At 40.6% G+C, this 21384-nt stretch overlaps 1 protein-coding gene across 3 annotated transcripts in view; it reads left to right on the forward strand.

Annotated features, from left to right (window-relative positions):
* The first annotated feature begins 16 nt into the window (after positions 1-16).
* Positions 17-21384, forward strand: part of FAM210A (family with sequence similarity 210 member A) — a 41114-nt gene continuing 19746 nt past the window's right edge. The window contains exons 1-2 of one of the 3 annotated variants that reach the window (XM_045187726.3): positions 17-259; positions 13086-13166. The gene's annotated coding sequence lies outside the window, so the exon portion shown is untranslated. The remainder of the gene's footprint in view (positions 260-13085; positions 13167-21384) is intronic. The other 2 variants (XM_045187727.3, XM_024580596.4) reach the window with 2 other exon arrangements.

The following is a 21384-nucleotide window of genomic DNA, read 5'->3' on the forward strand; positions in this document are numbered from 1 at the left end:
CTACGAGTCCCGTGGTGCTGCGCGCAGCAGCGTGCTGAGAGAAGGTCCCAGCGGCACGGGGAGTCGCGAGCACTTTGCTAGTGGGCGCGGTTAGGTGGCGGTGGGAGGCTAGCGTCCACTTGAGCCGTGTGGGTTCCAGCATCCTGACCCCCGTGGCCAGGTCACTTTGTTGAGTGACACCGTCGTGGCATCTGAGAAGCTGTCCGGCCTCTGCGGCGGGAAGCGGCGGGAAGCGGTGGCGGCCTCGACGTCCTAAGAGGTAGCCTGGGCCCGAGACCTTTAAGGGCAGCGGGAGAGGTGGAGAGGGCACCTTCAACCTGGTGCGTGTTGGGGGCCAGACCCGGAGCGCGAACACGGCGCGCCCTGCTGCTCGGGCTGTGGCAGAGATCCGCCTGTGGGGCAGGGGTCGTCCACACTTGCCTGCTCCACCACCCCGGCGGCCGAAAGAGTTCACCCCGCTCCCTTCTCTCTCGGGCCAGTGTCGGGATAAATCCTGCCTTTGGGACTTTTTTTCAGCTGTCTGCTCTGTAACCCTTCAATCCCTGGATGAACCCGAAGAAGGGCCTGAGTGTCCCCGTCCTCGGAGTTGTCTTAAGAATGAGCAACAATTTTCTTTTCCTTAGGGACTGGCAGATTATTCGCTAACGCCGTGTTTGGGAAGTCGCGCCACACCTCTCTCCGATAAAGCCTTTCTAGGCTCTCAGATTCTGGAGAAAAAAGGCTGACCAAACCTATCCTTGAGAAAAACCTCAGAGTGTAGTATTCTTTGTTGTCTGGGCTTTGATATGGGGTGGCTGAAGGAATAACTGATAGGAATTTCTTTGCCTATCTCCCCAGATTTCCACTGGAGAGTCAAAGGCACCTACAGTACTGAAACGGGAAAGCTTCATGGGTGAGGGCTTTCAACTGAGATTGGGGTCAAAACCGTACCTGTGGACTAGTTGTGACTTTGTGTTGTGCCTCAGCACCTCCCCACATTAAAGGTGTAAAAACATGATCAGACTGTATAATCCATCTTGAATTGGTCCTTTTAAAAGCAGCTTTAAAGATGTGGTTTACTAACCTTCCTACTTGTCAACTGGGGCAGTTGTATTAATGAGTAGCCTTTGCTTTGAGGAAGACAACATTTGCAGCATGTACTTTCTTTATACTCCAGTCACTTCCAAATTGTGGCCATTAACCTTCGGAGGTTGTTGACCCCTTATAAACTTTGAACCAAGAATGAATGAGGCCTATTTTTCACAAATGAGGATGAGCCATCCATTTTATATGACTGTCTTTGTACTTTTATTATATTCTGTGAACTAGGTTGAGAATTGACTTCAGTTCATGTATATTGGCTGCAAACGTATAGGTTTTAGAGATTGAACATACTATTTACACACCCAGGCAATTAGATACAGGCAATTACATAGTCCTGTTTGCTGTTTCTGATGTTAAAGTTTCTTGAAGTAATTGCAGTTGTATCTTTAGGAAAAATGAGTCTAATTTTTATTTTTTAAAGAAATTTTATATCAGATTAAAAGCCTCTTACTGTGTTAAACAAACTGTCATGAATTGCTTTATGTGAGATACAGAGAGCTCGCATTTTGTAGTTTTTACAAAACTTAACTGGAAGTCATGTAAATTCAATTGAGAATAGAACTCTTGAAAGTAGTAATAATGGAGGGAGAAACGTCTGGACCAGATAAAAATGTTCTAAAAGTTGCTGTTCATGTTATTTTTTCCCATCATTACATGTGTAATATCTGCTTTTCTGGAAATTAAGTTAAAATTAAAATAACTAATATTTTAGTACCTTCCCTGTGCCAGATTCAGTGTTTTACACATTTGAACTCATTTAATTCTTATATAATCCAGTGGGATAGTTGTTATGATTATTTTTGTTATAGGTGAAGGTTAAATAACTTGGCCAAGGTCGTGCATCTGAGAATTAGTGAAACTAGGATTTGGACCCAGGTGGTCTAGCTCCAGAGACCAAACTCTATGATGATAGTGAAACAGTGCTTGCTAGAAAGCCAAATTAATGACTAGAAGTTTGGCTTTCTACTATCTGACACGTAGATTTTCAGAAAATGTTTTATAACTTCTTACTGCTTGGGTTATTATACTCAGAGAAAAATAGTTGGATAATGATATCTTGCTAGAATGTGAGATCCACCAAGAGAAGATCATTGTTTTGTTTAGGAATTTAACCCAGGTGCCTTGAACAGTGCCTGGCACATAGCGGTGTTTATTGAATAAATGAATTGCCAAGAAAGGTTTTTAAAAGTAGATACTTAAAAAAAAGGACAGATAAGATTTCTTTATATGCTGTTTTGGTTATTTGGCCCATTATTCACCCATTCACGCCACCTGGTTTGGATTTCACCTGGTTTAGATTATACTTTGTCAGTGAGAGAAAATGAAGTCGCAATTTATAAATTTTCTGGTCAGATTAAGGGCAAGCAACAGATCCAATAGATACCATCCTTCTTTTTTCAGTCATTAGTTCTCAAAATGATTTGCCATTTTAAAGTGTGATTTCTGTTGTAGAGTTGAAGATCACACTTTTGAAACATAAACATTGCTTTTAAAACCTAGATGCAATGTTATAGCTCCCTACAAATGATGTTCTTGGAGGTAGAAAAGACAGGTGATTTACCAAAAGGTGGTTTTTTCCAAAACGTCTTGGAGGAAGGACTATCCCTCCAGTCCACTCACAAAGTACCCCTACTAAAATTTTACTGCCTTTTTGAAGCACAATAAGATACTCTAGCTGAAAAGGTTTCTTTCTATAGTTGAAAGTAAGATTTGGTTGAGAAATCCCCAAGTTTCTTATGTGTAGTGATTTATTTTATTTGTTAACTAGGCTATGGTATGTAGTTATTTTATCATTCACTAATTTAGGTGTTAGTGTGATGGTATTTTGAAGATGTAGTTAACATCTAAAATCAATTGACTTTAAGTAAAGGTGATTACCCTTGAAAATGTGGACCTTATGGAATCAATTGAGGCCTAAATTTTAAACCCAAAGTGTTTCAAGAAGAAATCATTCTTCCTCAAGACTGCAGCATTGATTTCTGCCTATGTTTCCAGCCTGCATATCAGCCCTACACATTTCAGAGTGGCTAGTCCCACAAGTGTGTGAGCCAGTTCCTTAAAATAAATCTGTATATATCTATGTGATAAATAATTTAACAATAGATTTCTAATAGATCTATCTAAAGAGACATAAGTAGATAATATATGTATATATTTTCTTTTATTGGTTCTGTATCTCTGGAGAACCTTGTCTGATTCAGATTTTAGTACCAAGAGTGGTTCTAGAGGAACAGAATCTTAAGAATGAGTTATCTGAATTGGTTATGGTGTTCATGGAATTTGTTCCCGAATCTAATTAGATTTAAAGGCACTAATGGCTATTTTTAATGGTAAAGAGGGCACTTATAGTCCAGGGTGTGAGGTGGCAAGAGATACATAAAATATCACCATTGGATACTCATGATTAAATACTTACAAAATACAGGGTTCTAGATAATCGTGTATTTGGTGACTTAAAACTTTTTTTTTTTTTTTTTTTTTTTGTCAAATTAACAAGTGTAATGAGACTGACTGGTGCCTCCTAACTGTCCTGGAAACAGTGGGGAAAGAAAAGTATGAGCTCAATCTTCAAATTCCCAGCTTAATTTCTGCATAATTGACCTGAAAGTTTCTGTGTCTGCTCTAAAGAAACTCTTCCCTGCTGTAGCTGCAGAGCTGAGATTGCGGAAAACTAACCCCAGAGTCTCATCCTGCACAGTAAATGAATTACAGTGCAAAATGAATTCCCAATCTAACAGGGTGTCTGCTGTTAAAATAAGGGCATTGGTTGGGAAGGAATGAGATCCTCAAATTTGGAATAGGATAGCGAGCCCCTAAATTTCGATCAGTCTTTTTTGTCACCCTTTTGAAGAAGTTAACCCTGCTACCTTGGCTGGTGTGGCTCAGTGGGTTGAGTGCCAGCCTGACAACTAAAGGATTGCTGCTTTGATTCCCAGTCAGACACATGCCTGGGTTCTGTGAGACGCAACCACACATTGATATTTCTCTCCTTCTCTCCCTCCCTTACCTTCTCTCTTAAAATAAATACATAAAATCTTAAAAAAAAAAACAAGAACAAACACTTTAAAAAGAAAAAACTTTTATTGTTATTCAATTACAGTTCTCTGCCTTTTCTCCCTATCCCTCCACCACACCCCAGCCAAACCCACCTCCCTCCCCCACCTCCACCCTCCCCCTTGATTCTGTCAATGTGTCCTTTATAGTAACTCCTGTAATCCCCTCTTCCCACTGTCCCCTACAACTCCCCTCTGGCTATTGTTAGATTGTTCTTCACTTCAATATCTCTGGTTATATTTTGTTTCCTTTTTTCTTTTGGTGATTATGTTCCAGTTAAAGGTGAGATCATATGGTATTTGTCCCTCACCTCCTGGCTTATTTCACTTAGCATAATGCTCTCCAGTTCCATCCATGCTGTTGCAAAAGGTATAAGCTCCTTCTTTCTCTCCGCTGCATAGAATTCCATTGTGTAAATGTACCATAGTTTTTTGATCCACTCATTTCCTGATGGACACTTAGGTTGCTGTCAGTACTTGCCTATTGTAAATTGTGCTGCTATGAACATTGGGGTGCATAGGTTCTTTTGGGTTGCTGTTTCAGGACTCTTAGGGTATAATCCCAGCGGCGGAATTGCTGGGTCAAAGGGCAGTTCCATTTTTAGTTTTCTGAGGAAATTCCATACTGTTTTCCATAGCGGACTTACCAGTCTGCATTCCCACCAACAGTGCACTAGGGTTCCCTTTTCTCCGCATCCTCTCCAACATTTGTTGATTTGTTTATGTTGGCCACTCTTTGCCTGGTGTGAGATGGTACCTCATTGTGGTTTTAATTTGCACCTCTCTGATGGCTAGTGATGCTGAGCATCTTTTCATATGTCTCTGGGCCCTCTGTATGTCTTTCCTGGAGAAGTGTCTGTTCAAGTCCTTTGCCCATTTTTTAAATGGGTTGTTTGTCTTCCTGGAGTGGAGTCTTATCAGTTCTTTATATATTTTTGAGATCAGGCCCTTGTCTGAGGTATCATTGGCAAATATGTTTTCCCATACTCTTTGTTCTCTTTTTATTTTAATGCTGTTTTTAGCCATGCAGAAGCTTTTTATTTTGATGAGGTCTCATTTGTTTATTCTTTCCTTTATGTCCCTTGCTTTAGGGGACCTGTCTGTGAGGATGTTGCTGCGTGGAATGTCTGATATTTTCCTGCCAATGTTTTACTCTAGGACTTTTATGGTGTTACGACTTATATTTAAGTCTTTTATCCCCCTAGAATTTATTTTTCTGTATGGCGTAAGTTGGTGATCGAGTTTCATTTTTTTGCATGTAGATGTCCAGATCTCCCAACACCATCTGTTGAAGAGGCTGTTTTGCTCCATTTTATGCTTCTGCCTCCTTTGTCAAATATTTATTGACCTTAAAGACTTCGGTTTATTCCTGGGCTCTCTGTTCTGTTCCGTTGGTCTACGCCCTTGTTTTTATGCCAGTACCAGGCTGTTTTGATTACAGTGGCCTTGGAATACAGTTTGATATCAGGTATTGTGATCCCTCCTGCTTTGTTCTTCTCTCTCAGAACTGCTGCAGCTATTTGGGGTCCTTTATGGTTCCATATAAATTTTTGAAATGTTTGTTCTATATCTGTGCAATATGTCATGGGTAGTTTAATAGGGATTGCATTGAATCTATAAATCGCTTTGGTTAGTATGGGCATTTTGATGATGTTAATTCTTCCAATCCATGAGCATGGTAGAACTTCCATTTGTTTGTGTCTTCCTTAATTTCTTTCTTCAATATTGTGTAGTTTTCTGAGTACAGGTCTTTTACCTCCTTGGTTAGGTTTATTCCTAGGAACTTTATTTTTCTTCTTTCTGTATCAAATGGGATTTTTTTTTACTGATTTCTGTTTCTGCAGTTTCATTGTTGGTATACAGGAATGCCTTTGATTTCTGAGTATTGACTTTGTATCCAGCTGTTTTGCCAAATTCATTTCTTAGGTCGAGTAGTTTTTTGGTGGAGTCTCTAGGATTTTCCATGTACACTATATGTCATCTGCAAACAATGACAGTTTCCTTTCCTACTCTCCAATTTGGATGCCTTTTATTTCTTTTTCCTGTCTGATTGCTGTGGCTAGTACTTCCAATACCATGTTGAATAGGAGTGGTGAGAGAGGGAATCCTTGTCTTGTTCCTGATCTTAGTGGGTAAGCTCTAAGTTTTTGTCCATTGAGTATGATGTTGGCTGTAGGTCTGTCATATATGGCCTTTATTATGTTGAGGAATGCTCCCTGTTTTCCCACTTTGCTGAGTGTTTTTATCATGAATGGGTGCTGTACTTTATCAAATGTTTTTTTCTGCATCTATTGATACGATCCTAGTTTTTGTCCTTGGGGTTGTTTACGTGGTGTATTATATTTATTGATTTGTGAATATTGTACCATCCTTGCATCCCTGGGAACAATCCAGTTGGTCATGGAGTATGATCTTTTTAATGTATTGCTGGATGCGGTTTGCCAATATTTTGTGGAGAATTTTAACATCTGTGTTCATCAGTGATATTGGCCTGAAGTTCTTTTTCTTCGTTCTGTCTTTATCTGGTTTTGGGATTAGGATGATGCTGGCTTCAAAGAAAGAGTTTGGGAGTCTTCCATCAGTTTGAATTTTCTCAAATAGTCTGTGAAGGATAGGGGTTAGCTCTTCCTTAAATGCTTTGTAAAATTCTCCTATGTCAAGTCTGCTTTTGATTTCTTCTACTGTGTCCTTCAGTTCAGAAGTTGTATTCTTCAATTTTTCTTGGCCCTTGTTGATAGTTTCTATTTCCTTTTTCATGTTGATATAATTTGCAGTGAGTTCATTGTAGTTTCCCTGTAGTTTCTGGTAGTTCTCTGTGAGCTCAGTGAGCTTCCTGATAACCATTGCTTTGAACTCAGTATCTGATAGTTGATATGCCTCTATTTCATTGAGCATTCTTTCTGAGGCTTCCTCCTTTCATTTGGGAATTGTTTCTTTGTCTTCCCATTGTTTGTGAGACTCTTCTTGTTAGCCTGTGTTTCTTAAATTGATCTCTTCTGACTCACTGGGTTTGTGGTATAAACATCTATGGTAAAATGCCAGTGGGATTCAGTGGTGCCATCTCCTTAATCTCCTGAGCTCAGTGGTCTTGAGCTGACATTTATGGGTCTAACAGGGTCTAACTCTGGTCTTTTCAGAGCTCCAGGTTTTTTGTCTCACCTGTGGGAAAAGGAGAAAGAAGAAGAAAAAATAAAAGGAGAAGGGAAGAAAGGAGAAAGAAATAGAAAAGGAATGGACCGAAGGAAGAAGGAATACAAAAAGATTGGAGGAAAGATAAGAAGGAATTTTAACAAAAACTAAAATAAAAAATAAGGAAGGAAGGAGGAATAAAAATGTAAAGGAAGGAAGGGAGAAGGAATGAAAAAAGCAAGAAGGACAGAAAGGAGGAAGGAATTTAGGGGGAAAGGAGAGAGAAAAAGAGTCTTCTGCAGGCTTTAAAAAGGTCAGGTCAGTTCTGCTGGTCTTCCTGTCTGTGGAACGGGAGGGGGTGGTTGGAAGGATTGGTTTCACTTTTCTCCCTTCCTGAGCCACACTCTTCGCTGTTGTTCAAACTTCAGTCTAGTTCCTCCAGGTTCTTGTGCTCCCCCCTAGGCCTTTAGTCCACCAGTTGTGCTGTCCTTGAGGTGCACCAATTAGGGCAACTCACACTCCACCTTCTTGCTCTTTGCTGTCTTGGATGCTAAGTGCTCTTGGTGCTCCTTCAGGGTAGTTCAGCCCCCTACTGAGTCAAGTCTTTCTGGGGACTGCAGCCTCCCCTAGCCATGCAGCTCCCCTCTGCTGGGTGTTCTGCCTTCCTGGAGAGCCAGTAGGTCCTGCAGGGCTCTGTTCACAGGGGCTAGGTGGGAGGTGTTCAGTCCCAGTGCTTCAAGAGTGGTCACCCACGGGCAGCCAGGCCATTGATCGCGTTGCGCACCTATCCCAGGCTTTGGGTGTCTACTCCTGGGTAGCTGGGCCACTGGTTAGGGTGTGCACCCATCCGAAGTTTCAGGTGTGGGAGCCCAGGCCACTGATCTGGGTGTGGGCCAACTGGGCTTCAGGTGTGTGCTGGGGCTGCTTATCCCACGTTCATAGTCCAGGGGCTGAGGGGTTAGGGGCGCAAGAGACCAGGGCTGCTGTGGAGAGTTCTCTAAACAGGAGCTGAGTGCCTCTATTTTCTCTTTTTCTCTTGGAGATATTCCTCCTCTTCAAGCCCGCCTCCCCCCCCCCCCCCCCCCGTCTAAACAAGCACCTGGCCTCTTACACAGCCCGGCCCAGCCTGGCTCTCTCCCAAGAATCCTGCAGCAGACCCTGCACCTGGGCTGGGGGCTTCAGCCACCTGCTCCCTGCGCGGGTCCCGGGGATCTTATTGTCCTTAAGCACTCTTCTTACCATCTGATCTTTCACTGTTCTCTATCTTTCTTCTCTGATCTTCATATATGCTGCAATACTGTTGGTGGTTCGCGCTGTTCCTGAGATCAGCTAGGCGTTTCACTGGTGCGGAGGGGAAATAGACTCCACTCCCATGTATCTCGCCGCCATCTTCTCATCACCAACAAACACCTTTTTTTAAAAAAAAGGAAGTTAACCCTGCTTATCCTGAATAACCTGTAATGGCTTTTCCTGAGGTGATTGTTTTGAGAGATATTGCTAATTCTCCTCAAGAAATACTTACTCCTACCACTGTTCCTTGCTTCTAGACCTATAACTGGACTGAAATCCAGCAGGCCCCCAAGAGTCAGCTACAAAATGTGACCCATCAAGAGTTGTGCTGCAATCTTAAAAAACAAATTTTTTAAAAAATTTACACAAATAGAAATCTGGGGAATATGTGTGGGAATGGACATTAAAAGTGTAGAATCATTGTGGCAGGAACATAAAGTTGGATCAGGCTGAAATTATTGATATAGGACCACTAAACAGATTCTAGATTCACTGTTATAGCTTTAGGGCTTAGAAAAAGCTCTAACACTTTGGTTGTTAGGCTAAAACATGGGCCAAAAGGGTGACCCATGCTAAATGAAGTTAAAATGCCTGACCTGCTTTGGTGTACTATAGAGGAAAGGATCCAAAGGCTTAGGGAGAATGAAATGGTAGATTGGATTTATCATTTAAGACCTGCTCACCCACCTTCAGAGAGTCTAGAGAACACTCCTTTCACCATGATTTTGAGAAGTCAGTTTGTGAGGAGAGCCCTAGCAACCATGAAGAGCTCTATGATTGCTCTTCTCTGTGGGTCAGAAATTACAGTGGGAGCTTTGTCACTGACCTGAGGATCCTGGAATATGGTAAGGATAATTGGAAATTGGGCAAATATTACAGAGAGATCTATTTTCTTAATGGCATATCAATATGCTTGAAGGAAAGAAGTCAGAGGAGAGGGTAGTTGAAGTACAGGAAAGAGAATAGCAGTAAAAAAGTACAAGGAAAATGTAATTGAGCAGAGTCTTAGAAAAGACAGGAAGAAGTTAGCTCAAAATACAGGTGGAAGACTGGCTTTTGAATATAGGGACAGTTTATATGCTGAGGAAGCAGTTAATGGATTCTTGCCTGGATGTTGATGCAGGTAACTCTAGAAGGGGGAGGTTGAAGTTGAGAAAATTCGCCCCTCATACCTTTGGTTCATTTATAAAGGGAAGAGGGGTTTAGCTTTATCTAGTTATTTATTTACTAAGTAAATATTTATTGAGTGCTTCTGATGTGCCAACCAGCCTTTGTTTTAGGCACTTGGAATGCAGGAAAAAACAAAACAAACAATAAAAACACAACTGTTTTTATGGGACCATAACTGGTAAACACAATGAATAAATTATATAGGATGTTAGAAGGTAGGCGCTATGAAAAGAAACAAATAGAGCAAGATAAGGAAGATAAGGATGTCACAGCTGGAAGGGAGGGGAGAATTGGGAGCAGTATTACAATTTTATTTTATTTTTTAAGATTTTATTTATTTATTTTTACAAAAGGGGGAAGGGAGGGAGAGAAACATCAATGTTTAGTTGCCTCTCACGTGCCCCCATCCGGGGACCAGGCCCACATGTGCCCTGACTGTGAATCAAACCTGCGACCTGTCAGTTTTCAGACAAGCACTCAATCCACTGAGCCACACGGTGCAGGGCAGTATTCCATTTTTAAATAGGATGATCAAAGTAGGCCTCACAGAGCTGGTGGCATTTGAACAAAGACTTGTATGAAGCAGATGGGTTAGCCATGCCAACTTGGAAAGACTTCCAAGCAGAGGAAGTTAAGCAGCTGGGGCATAATTCTTAAAGCAGGAAACTTTTCAACATGTTTGAAGAGCTGCAAGGGGCTTGTGTGGCTAGAGCAGAGTGCGTAAGGAGGAGACAAGAGGGGGATATATTCAGAAAGGGAAAGGAAAAATGATGTAAGGTATTGTGAATAATTGTAAGGACATACACTCTTACTCTAAGAGAAATTGGAGAGTTTAAACAGAAGAGACACATGATCCGATGTATGTTTTATATTTTATCATCAGCAAAAAGTATAATGTAAGAAGCTTGGGGAGATTGGGAAGGGTTATGGAATAGCCAGCCATTCAGAGGAATAGGAGAGGAAGCTGATCAGCAACCATCATGGGTTGTCATGCAGAATTCAGAGCCTTTGTAAGACAAAGGTGATTGATATACCATCAATGTATGCTGGTACTAACTTACTTGTGTGGTTTTTATTGGCTATGGAGATGTAAACAAGTGGTTGGAGTAGCTCAGGATTAGATTTTATAGGCTGGTATTACAAAGACAAAGTAGTAATTCAAGTTATGCATTGTAGAATCTAGACTGGGTAAAGACTTCAGAGTGAAACCAGGAGGGGCTATTAAATTTGAAGAAAAAAGTGTGGGCGGGACAGGGGTGTGTATAAGGAGGGCAGGTTCCTGGAACTGGAGTGAGGGAGTAGAGGCTGGAAGTAGAAAAGGGTACAGAGAATGAGATAGTGTAGTTTCAGGATTGGAGTTGTGGAATGATTTCAAGGTAAAAGACACAACTAGTGCAGTGAATTGCTAAAGAAGCTGGGATTTTGTATGGGTTATCCAAACAGAAAAAAAGGCAAAAGTTTAAATGAAGCAAGAATATGAGCTTGGTTTGATCAGGTCAGTAGGTGAGAAGAGGAAGAAGGGAAATTAGAACAAACTATTGATACAGTATACTAAGTGCTAGATACTTAACATACTTTATCTCACTTATGCATCATAGATACCATATTATAAAAATATAATTAATTAACCCTACTTTGGAGATGAGGAAAAAAAGCTATATAAAGTAATGCCAGGAGGGATTGAAACTCAGATCTTTCTGAGAGCAAAGGCTGTATTCTTCTTATTGCAGTGGAATAATACTTGCCAGAGCCGAAAAGGTAGAACCATGAGGATTCTGGAGCAGTGTTACTATTGCAGATCACCATGGCTTATCTTATAGAACTTAGAACCTCTGGGAAAAGATTAAAAGATATAAACATTTTGTGTAAGATGATACATTTATGTAGTAATTTTGGAAAAATCATTGATTTTCTTTACAAGGGATACATTTCACTTTTACGGCTACTCTGGAAATTAATGAATGAAATCAATAAATGAATGAAATTCCTTGGGGATTCACTAGAGGGTATAATTTAACCTTTTATAAAGATTGAGAATTTAACCATAGCTCCGTCATTACCACAGTTTGTTTATATGCATCAATTCTGTAGTGAGAAAACTCAAAAGCAGATAGCTTAAAGGAGATGGCTTATATAATGAAATTGAATCCATTTAATGCATTAGAGAACAGTAAAGTAATAGCCCAGAAAGTACTACAAATAATCTTACATGCTTTTACTTTTTCTAAGGAGCAAACTAAATTTGATTTAAAATATCAGTCAAGGTATGATTGAAGAGATTGAAATGAATAAATTGGAATATTAATCTGTTGAAAGAAGAAAAACTCCTATTTATGATAATTGACAGTTTGTATAATTACAGACAGTTCTTTTCTTCAGTTTGCCTTTTATTAATGTTTCCACCTGACAAGTTCTACATTTATCCCTTGCTTATAGTAAGTATCAAGAGTTGTATTTGGCAAGGCCCCAGAGTACCTTTTAAACAATTAAAAAGTACATAGCATCACCTTATTATTCCTCCGCACCCCGTAGTTTCCTCTATTAACATCTTGTATTAGTGTGGTACATTTGTTAAAATTGACCAACCAATGTTGATACCTTAGAATTCACTTTTTGTATTGTACAGTTCTATGGGTTTTGACAAATGTGTAACATTTATCCACCATTACAGTATCTTACAGAATAGTTTTACCATCCTAAAAATGCCCTTTGCTCCACCTATTCATCTCCTCACTCCCCCATTTTGGAGTCCCTGGAAACCACTAATCTTTTTACTGTCTATAGTTTTGCCTTTTCCAGAATGTCATAGAGTTGGAATCATATAGCCTTTTCAGCCTGATTTCTTTCATTTAGCACCATGCATTTAAGATCCCTTCTTGTTTTTTCATGGCTTGATAGCTTCTTTCTTTTTATTACTAAATAATTCTATTGTATGGAAATACCTCAGTTGGTTTATCCATTCACATATTCACAGGGACTTCTCAGTTGCTTCCAGTTTTTGGTAATTATGATAAAGCTGTGGGAAACATTTGTGTGCAGGTTTTTCTGTGAACATACTATATTTTGTCATGTATAATGTGCACTCACTTTTTGTGTGCATTATACATGGGATTATTATGCTCATTATTATACCCATGATATGTAATCATCATACCCATGTATAATGCGCACCCTTATTTTCCCTCAAAAATTTGGGCAAAAAAGTGTGTGTTGTACATGGCAAAATATGGTAATAACTTTCTGATTCATTTGGGTTCCTAGAAGTGCTACTGATTGATAGTATGGTAAGCTTATGTTTAGCTTCCCAAGAAACTGCTTAACTGTCTGCCAAAGTGACCATCCATTTTACGTTCCCACTAGCAGTGAATGAGAATTCCTGTTGCTCCGCATCTTCCCCAGGATTTGGTGTTGCCAGTGTTTGGACATAAGTTATTCTAAAAGGTGTGTAATGGTATCTCATTGTTTTAATTTGCAACTCCCTAGTGACATGATACTTGAGCATCTCTTTTGAAAATTGAGATATAATTAACATATAACATTATATAAGTTTCAGTTATACAACATAACAATTTGATATTTGTATACATTGTGATATGTTCAGCCCAAATCTAGTTAGTATTAATACCACATATAATTACATTTATCTTCTTGTGAGGAGAACTTTTAAGATTTGCTCTCTCAGCAACTTTCAAATACACAATACTTTATAACAGGAAGTTTGCATCTTTCATGCCCATTTTACCCCCCACCCCACCTCTGGTAACCACCAATCTGTTCCCTGTATCTAAGAGTTTGAGGTGTTGTGTTTGTTTTTGCTTTTAAGATTCCACATATAAGTGAGATCATATAGTATTTGCCGTTTTCTGTCTGACTTAACTTCACTTAGCATAATGCTATCCAGGTCCACCCATGTTGTTGCAAGTGGCAAGATTTTCTTCTTTCTATGGCCAAATAATATTACATTATTATTTGGTATGTATACCATAGACATACACACAAATACCATACATATTTAATATTTTGAGGGCTCTCCATACTGTTTCCAATACTAGTTGTACCTTTTTACATTTCCACCAACGGTGCACAAGGGTTTCCTTTTCTCCATATCCTCACCAATACTTGTTATTTCTTGTCTTTTTTAATAATAGCCATTTTAACAGATGTGGGGTGATTTTAGCATTTTTTCAAATGCTTATTTGCTACCTGTGAAAGATTTGCCATCTTCTTTTGTGAGGTGTCTGTTCACATCTTTTTTTTAAATTATATTTTATTGATTATGCTATAACAGTTGTCCTGATTTCCCCCCCTTTGCCCTCTCTTCAGCCAGCACCCCCTACTCCCTCAGGCAATACTCACACCATTGTTCATGTCCTTGAGTTCTGCATACAAGTTCTTCGGCTACTCCATTTCCTATATGGTACTTTACATTCCCCATGGCTACTCTGTAACTTCCTATTGTACTTCCTAATCCCCTCTCTCAACCTATTCCCCTACATACCCCTCCTATCTGGCAACCATCAAAATGCTCTCCATATCTATGATTCTCTGTTCTTATTTGCTTAGTTTGTTTTTTAGAATCAGTTGTTGATAGATTTGGGGGGGGGGGTTGCCATGTTATAGTTCATAGTTTTGATCTTCTTTTTTCTGAAATAAGTCCCTTTAACATTTCATATTATAATGGTTTGGTGATGATGAACTCCTTTAGTTTTTTCTTGTCTGGGAAGTTCTTTATCTGCCCTTTGATTCTAAAGCTATCTAAATGATAGCTTTGCTAAGTAGAGCAATCTTGACTGGAGGTCCCTGCTTTTTGTGACTTTGAATATTTCTTGCCTATCCCTTCTAGCCTCCAAAGTTTCTTTTGATAAGTCAGCTGACGGTCTTATGCGAACTAATCAGCTGACGGTCTTATGCGAACTCCCCTGTGAGTAACTAACTTCTTTTCTCTTGCTGCTTTTAAGAGTCTCTCTTTAACATTTGGCATTTTACTTACGATGTGTCTTGGAGTGGGCCTCTTTGCATCCATCTTGTTTAGGACTCTCTGTGCTTCCTGGACTTACTTGTCTATTTCCCTCACCAAATTAGGAAAGTATTCTTTCATTATTTTTTTCAAACAGATTTGCAATTTCATGTTCTTTCTCTTTTCCTCTGGCACTCCTATGATGTAAATGTTGGACCTCTTTAAGTTGCCCCAGAGGATGCTTATACTATGCTCACTTTTTGGATGCTTTTTTTCTTCTTATTGTTCTGCATGATTGTTTTCACTTCTTATGTTTCAAATCATTGATTTGATTCTTGGCTTCATCTACTCACTGTTGTTTCCCTGTAAATTATTCTTTATTTCAATTAGTGAATCCTTCATTTCTGATTGGATCTTTTTTATCATGCTGAAGTATCCACTAAGGTCCTTTAGCATTCTTATAACCAGTTTTGAACTCTGCATATAATAGATTGCTTATTTCCACTTCATTTAGCTCTTTTTCTGGAGTTTTGATCTGTCCTTTCATTTGGGCCGTTTCTTTGTCTCCTTGTTTTGGCAGTCTCCCTGTGTTTGTTTCTATGTATTAGGTAGAGCTGCTTTGACTCCATGTCTTGGTAGTGTGGCCTAATATGTTAGGTGTCCCGTAGGGTCCAGTGGCACATCCTCCCCTATCACCTAAGCTGGGTACTACAGGTGTGCCCTTTGTGTGGGCTGAGTACACCCTCCTCTTATAGTTGAACCTTGGTTGCTGCTGGCAGATCAATGGCAGGAATTTACCCAGGCCAAGTCAGCTGCAAGAATTGGCTGTTACCATTTATCACCAACCTCCACCCTCCATGGAGGATCAGCTGTGTGGGAGCAGGGTGGTGGTGCTCCGATGTGGTCTGTAGCTGTCCACTGTGTGTGCTGGCCCTGGGGTTTCACAAGTGGTAAACGCCAATTCTCCTCCCACTTGTGTTTTGCCCTGGGCTTCCCTGCCTGAGTTATAAAGCAATCTGAGATGGCTACTACTTGTCCTGGAGATTCCCAGGTAAAGCCAAGCTCTGAATCTACACTGGCTGCTGCTAGTGCTAGCCCTGGGAATTACTGAGGCCAGCTGTTGCTTATTTGAGAGGATTTAGGAAGTTTTGAAGCAAGAGTGGAGACCAGCCATTTACATGGAAAAGCAGCTTGGGTGGGCCCCTAAGTTGGGTGTGGCTGAGACTCTGGGGATCTCAAGGCAGGTCAAACAGTGTAGCCAGGTTGATGGAGTCTGAGATATGGCACCTGCTTCCTGGGACTGTGTGGGGAGGGTTTAGAAAAGGGACAATGGCCTCTACTCGCCTTAATGCCAGATACTTCAGTTTCTCCTTGTATACCACTGGTGCCTTTCAAGCTGCTGTCTGATTGCTGGCGCTCAGAGTCTGAACAGGTGAATCTGTGTGTGGGTTCTTTAAGAGGAACTGCTTGGGGTTCCAGCATTTTCTTCCACTGACTCAATCCCCACTGGTTTAGGCAGCCAGAAGTTGTAGGGACTTAGGTTCCTGGCTCTGGAACCCTGGACTGGGGGTCCTGTTGTGTGACTGGGACTCCTCTCTCCCAAGATATCCCCCCCGAATTTTCATCCACCACACGTGGGTGAGGGAGTAGCCCATTTCATGTCTTCATCTCTCCTACCAGTCTGGATTGATGCAGTTTTTTTAATTCCGTAGTTGTCAGACTTCTATTCAACTTGATTTCTGAGTGATGGTTGTTCTATATTAATTGTAATTTTGATGTGGTTGTGCAGAGAGACTCGCACCCTATTTTCCAGGTTTTTTAAAGGTATATTTTATTAATTATGCTATTACAGTTGCCCAGTTTTTTATCCCCTTTATCCCCCTACGCCCTGCACTCCCCCTCTCACCAGCATTCCCCACTCCCTTAGTTCATGTCAATGTCAATGGGTTGTTTTTTGGCTTCTCCATTTCCTATACTATTCTTATACTATTCTTAACATCCCCCTATTTTATACCTACCATGTATGCTAGGGAAGGGAGGGAGAAAGAGAGGGAGAGAAACATCAATGTGTTGTTACCTCTCATGCGCCCAACCCAAGCATGTGCCCTATAGTGGGAATCGAACCTGTGATTCCTTGCTTTGTAGGCCAGCACTCAGTCCACTGAGCCATACCAGCCAGGGCCATTTATGGTTCTTATTCCCTGTACATTTCCCCCCATTCTCCCCCTCCACTCTGATAACCCTCCATATGATCTCCATTTCTTTGATTCTCTTCCTGTTCTAGTTGGTTGCTTTGATTTTTTTTTTTTTTTTTTTTTAGGTTCAGTTGTTGATAGTTGTGAGTTTGTTATCATTTTACTGTTCATAGTTTTGATCTTCTTTTTCTTAGATAAGTCCCTTTAATATTTCATATAATAAGGGCTTGGTGATGATGAACTCCTTTAACTTGACCTTATCTGGGAAGCACTTTATCTGCCCTTCCATTCTAAGTGATAACTTTGCTGGATAGAGTAATCTTGGATGTAGGTCCTTGCCTTTCATGACTTCGAATACTTGTTTCCAGCGCCTTCTTGCATGTAAGGTTTCTTTTAAGAAATCAGCTGAAAGTCTTATGGGTACTCCTTTGTAGGTAACACTCTCCTTTCCTCTTGCTGCTTTTAAGATTCTCTTTATCTTTAATATTGGGCAACTTAATTGTGTTGTGTCTTGGTGTGTTTCTTCTTGGATCCAACTGTTTGGGACTCTCTGAGCTTCCTGGTCTTGCATGTCTAGTTCCTTCGCTAGATTGGGGAAGTTCTACTTCGTTATTTGTTCAAATAAGTTTTCAATTTCTTATTTTTCCTCTTCTCCTCTGGCAACCAAACTTCCTGTTGGATGTTTATTTCTCCTTCTTTTCCAGATTATTGGAGTTCCAGTTTCTTTTCCTTCACTGTTCGTTCCCTGCATATTTTCCTTTATTTCACTTTATATAGCCTTCATTTCTTCCTTCATTTTGTGACTGAACTCAGTCATTTCTGTGGGCATTGGGATTACCAGTGTTTTAAACTCTGCATTTGATAGGTTGTCTATCTCCTCATTACTTAGTTCTTTTTCTGGAGTTTTGATCTGTTTTCATTTGGGCCATATTTCTTTGTCTTGGTGTACCAGTCTGGATGAATGTTTCTTCTTTAACTCCTTGGTTGTCAGACTTGCATGTGTTTTGATTTTCTGGCGGTTTTGGTTGGTTTTTTGTTTGTTTGTTTTTAAATTGGTTGTTATCAGTCTTTTGGTTGTGTAAGTGAAATGTTTCTATGTACGCCTCCATCTTGGCCAGAACTGTTTCTGTTCAGATCTATAGCCCGTTTTGTAACTGCATTGTTTTCTTATTGTTGAGTTTAAGGAGTTCTCTGTATATTTTAGATATAAGTGCCTTTTTTTGTTTGTTTCTTTTTGGGGAGTCTTTTTGTCTTTTGGGGGGGTTGGTATATTCATTGATTATGCTATTACAGTTGTCCCATTTCCGCCCCTTCACTCAACTCCATCCTGCCCACCCCCTCCCTCCCACATTCCCCCCCTATAGTTCATGTCCATGGGTCACACTTATAAGTTCTTTGGTTTCTACATTTCCTACACTATTCTTACCCTCCCCCTGTCTATTTTGCACCTATCATTTATGCTATTTATTCTCTGTACCTTTCCCCCTCTCTCCCCCTCCCAATCCCCTATTGATAACCCTCCATGTGATCTCCATTTCTGTGGTTCTGTTTCTGTTCTAGTTGTTTGCTTAGTTTGCTTTTGTTTGGGTTTTAGGTGTGGTTGTTTATAACTGTGAGTTTGCTGTCATTTTTACTGTTCATATTTTTGATCTTCTTTTTCTTAGCTAAGTCCCTTTAACATTTCATGTAATAATGGCTTGGTGATGATGAACTCCTTGAACTTGATCTTATCTGAGAAGCACTTTATCTGCCCTTCCATTCTAAATGAAAGCTTTGCTGGATACAGTAATCTTGGATGTAGGCCCTTGCCGCAATTTCATGACTTGGAATACTTCTTGCCAGTCCCTTCTTGCCTGTAAGGTCTCTTTTGAGAAATCAGCTGACAGTCTTATGGGAACCCCTTTGTAGGTAACTGTGTCCTGTTCTCTTGCTGCTTTTAAGATTCTCTCCTTCTGTTTCATCTTGGGTAATATAATCATGATGTGCCTTGGTGTGTTCCTCCTTGGGTCCAGCTTCTTTGGGACTCTCTGAGCTTCCTGGACTTCCTGGAAGTCTATTTCCTTTGCCTGACTGGGGAAGTTCTCCTTCATTATTTGTTCAAATAAGTTTTCAATTTTTTGTTCTTCCTCTTCTCCTTCTGGCACCCCTATAATTCGGATGTTGGAACGTTTCAAGATGTCCTGGAGGTTCCTAAGCCTTTCCTCATTGTTCCGAGTTCCTGTTTCTTCATTCTTTTCTGGTTGGATGTTTCTTTCTTCCTTCTGTTCCACACCTTTGATTTGAATCCCAGTTTTCTTCACATCACTATTGGTTCCCTGTACATTTTCCTTTGTTTCTCTTAGCATAGCCTTCATTTTTTCATCTAGTTTTCAAACAAATTCAACCAATTCTGTGAGCATCTTAATAACCAGTGTTTTGATACTCTGGTTTCTTTTCAGATCGTATAAATCTTTCACCTTTTAATAACCAGTGTTTTGAGCTGTGTATCCGATAGGTTGGCTATCTCTTCCTCGCTTAGTTGTATTTTTTCTGGAGCTTTGAAGTGTTCTGTGATTTGGGCCCTTTTTTTTTTTTTTTTTGTCTTGGCACATCTGTTACTTAAAGGGGCGGAGCCTTAGATGTTCACCTGGGCAGGGTAATTCTGGTCTCTATGCTTTGATGCTGTATGTGGGGGAGGGGCCGAGAGGGAGCAATGGCACCTGCCTCACTCTCCACCGGATTTTAGTCACTCCCTCTGCTACCCACAATCAAATTGGGCCCCTCTGGTGCTAGTTCCTGAGTGGGTGGGCTTGTGCACACTCTAGGCCCCTGTGGGTCTCTCCATCGACCTCTCCTGTGAGGCTGGGAGTCTCTCCTGCTGCCTCCCCAACCCCCATGGGCGTTTTTAATCAGAGGTTTGAGTCTTTATTTCCCTGCGCTGGAGCCCTGGCTTATGTGGTCTGCTTCGCTCCCCCGCCGTTTGTCTGGTTATCTATGCACGAATGTGGGGCCACAGGGTGCTACCCGCCACTCTGCCTGCCCCGTTCTCTGCCACTCTGAGTCCGGCCCTCTTGGTTTATCTGTGCACGAATGTGGGGCCGCAGGGTCTGCTAGTGGTCAGACTGCCTGCCCTGTCTGTCCCACACTCTGCCAGTCTCTGTCACTCCAGGGCAACGCGAGTCCTCTCCACCCCGGTGCCCGTCTCCGCCCCTCCTACCGGTCTGGATGAATGTTTATTTTTTATTTCCTTGGTGTTGGACTTCCTTGCCGTTCGATTTTCTGTCAGTTCTGGTTGTGCGAGGAGGTGCAGTGTGTCTACCTACGCCTCCATCTTGGTTCTAGATATAAGTGTCTTAACTAATGTGTTCTGCAAATATTTTCTTCCAGTATGTGGTTTATCTTGTCATTCTCTTAATGCTGTCTCTCATAGAGCAGAAGTTTTAAGTTTTGATGAAGTCCAACTTACCATTTATGTGTTTTACTTCATGTATCATGATTGAGTGGTGTATGTGACAAGTCGTTGCCAAAGCCAACGTCGCTTAGGATTTCTTCTGTGTTTCCTTTTTAGAAATTATATAGTATTTCATTTGACATTTAGGCCTGTGATCCCCTTTGAGTAAAGTTTGGTGAAAGGAGTAAGATCTGTGTCCAGGTTCTTTTTTTTATTTTTACTTGTGGATGTCTACTTGTTCCAGCTCCATTTGTTGGAAAAACTGTCCTTTCTCCATTGAATTGCCTTTTCTCCTTTGTCAAGGAACAGTTGACTATATATGTGTGCATCTCCTTCTGGACTCTATTCTGTTCCATTGATCTACATGCCTCTTTCCTTCTTCCCATTTACCGTCTTCCCATTTATTTATATCTTTGATCTCTTCCATCAGAATTTTATAGTTTTTCTCATATAGATCCTGTATATGTTTGTCAGATTTATACCTAAGGCTTTTGTGTTGGGAGGGTGGGGGGTGGTACTTTTTTTTTTTTGTTAAAGATTTTTTAAATTTAATTTTAGAGAAGGGGAGGGAGGGAGAAAGAAAGGGAGAGGAACATCAATGTGTGATTGCCTCTCAAGCGCCCTGTCCTGGGAACCTGGCCTTCAACACAGGCATGTGCCCTGACTGGGAATCGAACTGACAACCCTTTGGTTTATAGGCTGGCACTCAGTCCACTGAGTCACATCAGCCAGGGTGGGAGTGGTACTTTTATAAATGGTATTGTTTTAACTTTAAATTCCTATGTTTCATTGCTATTAATCAACTTTTATATATTGACTTTGTATCCTGTAACTTTGCTATACTTGCTTATTATTTCCAGGAGTCTTTTTGTAGATTTTTTGGAATACTCTACCTAGGCACTTATGCCATCTTCAATAAAGGCAGTTTTATTTCTTCTTCCTTTACAACCTGTGTGCCTTTTTTTTTCTCTTGATACTTTTTTTCCTCTATTGTCCTGGCTAGGACTTGCAGTATAATGTTGAATAGGACTTGTGAGAGAGGACATCCTTACCTTGTGCCCAGTCTTAAGAGGAAAG

Source organism: Desmodus rotundus, chromosome 10 (genome assembly GCF_022682495.2).
Source record: "Desmodus rotundus isolate HL8 chromosome 10, HLdesRot8A.1, whole genome shotgun sequence".
NCBI lineage: Eukaryota > Metazoa > Chordata > Mammalia > Chiroptera > Phyllostomidae > Desmodus > Desmodus rotundus.